This window comes from Penaeus monodon, chromosome 21, assembly GCF_015228065.2.
Source record: "Penaeus monodon isolate SGIC_2016 chromosome 21, NSTDA_Pmon_1, whole genome shotgun sequence".
NCBI lineage: Eukaryota > Metazoa > Arthropoda > Malacostraca > Decapoda > Penaeidae > Penaeus > Penaeus monodon.
The window spans coordinates 14,262,148-14,262,522 of NC_051406.1; the positions used below are offsets into that span (position 1 = coordinate 14,262,148).

Below are 375 nucleotides of genomic sequence, written 5' to 3' on the forward strand. Positions count from 1 at the left end.
AGCTACTTTTCCTAACAGTCATGGCAGGCACAAAAATCTATGTAGGTTTCTTAGTACATGACCTTCTTGTTATATATATTTATTTATACTTCATAAAATAACTAATATTAAACCTATTTTACAAGTAAAAATCCTGGAGTAACTATTAAAAAAAGAAACGAAGAAAAACCTATTTATCATCAGTCTTCTTGAACTGACATTGAAAATTTTACATGCTCATTAGTTTTACCCACACACTAAAACAAGAAATAAGTGATTATTGCATCAACAATTACATGAAGATACTCAAGCCTCACACTATGCATTGCTTGTGACAAACCTACCTTCACCTTGTTGGAAAATACGACACAACATGTTACATATAAGACTAGATAA

At 30.1% G+C, this 375-nt stretch overlaps 1 protein-coding gene across 1 annotated transcript in view; it reads right to left on the reverse strand.

Annotated features, from left to right (window-relative positions):
* Nucleotides 1-375, reverse strand: part of LOC119586252 — a gene marked incomplete at its 5' end in the record, with an annotated part of 20,814 nt that overhangs the window by 677 nt on the left and 19,762 nt on the right. The window contains 1 exon segment of the mRNA XM_037934957.1: nucleotides 1-375.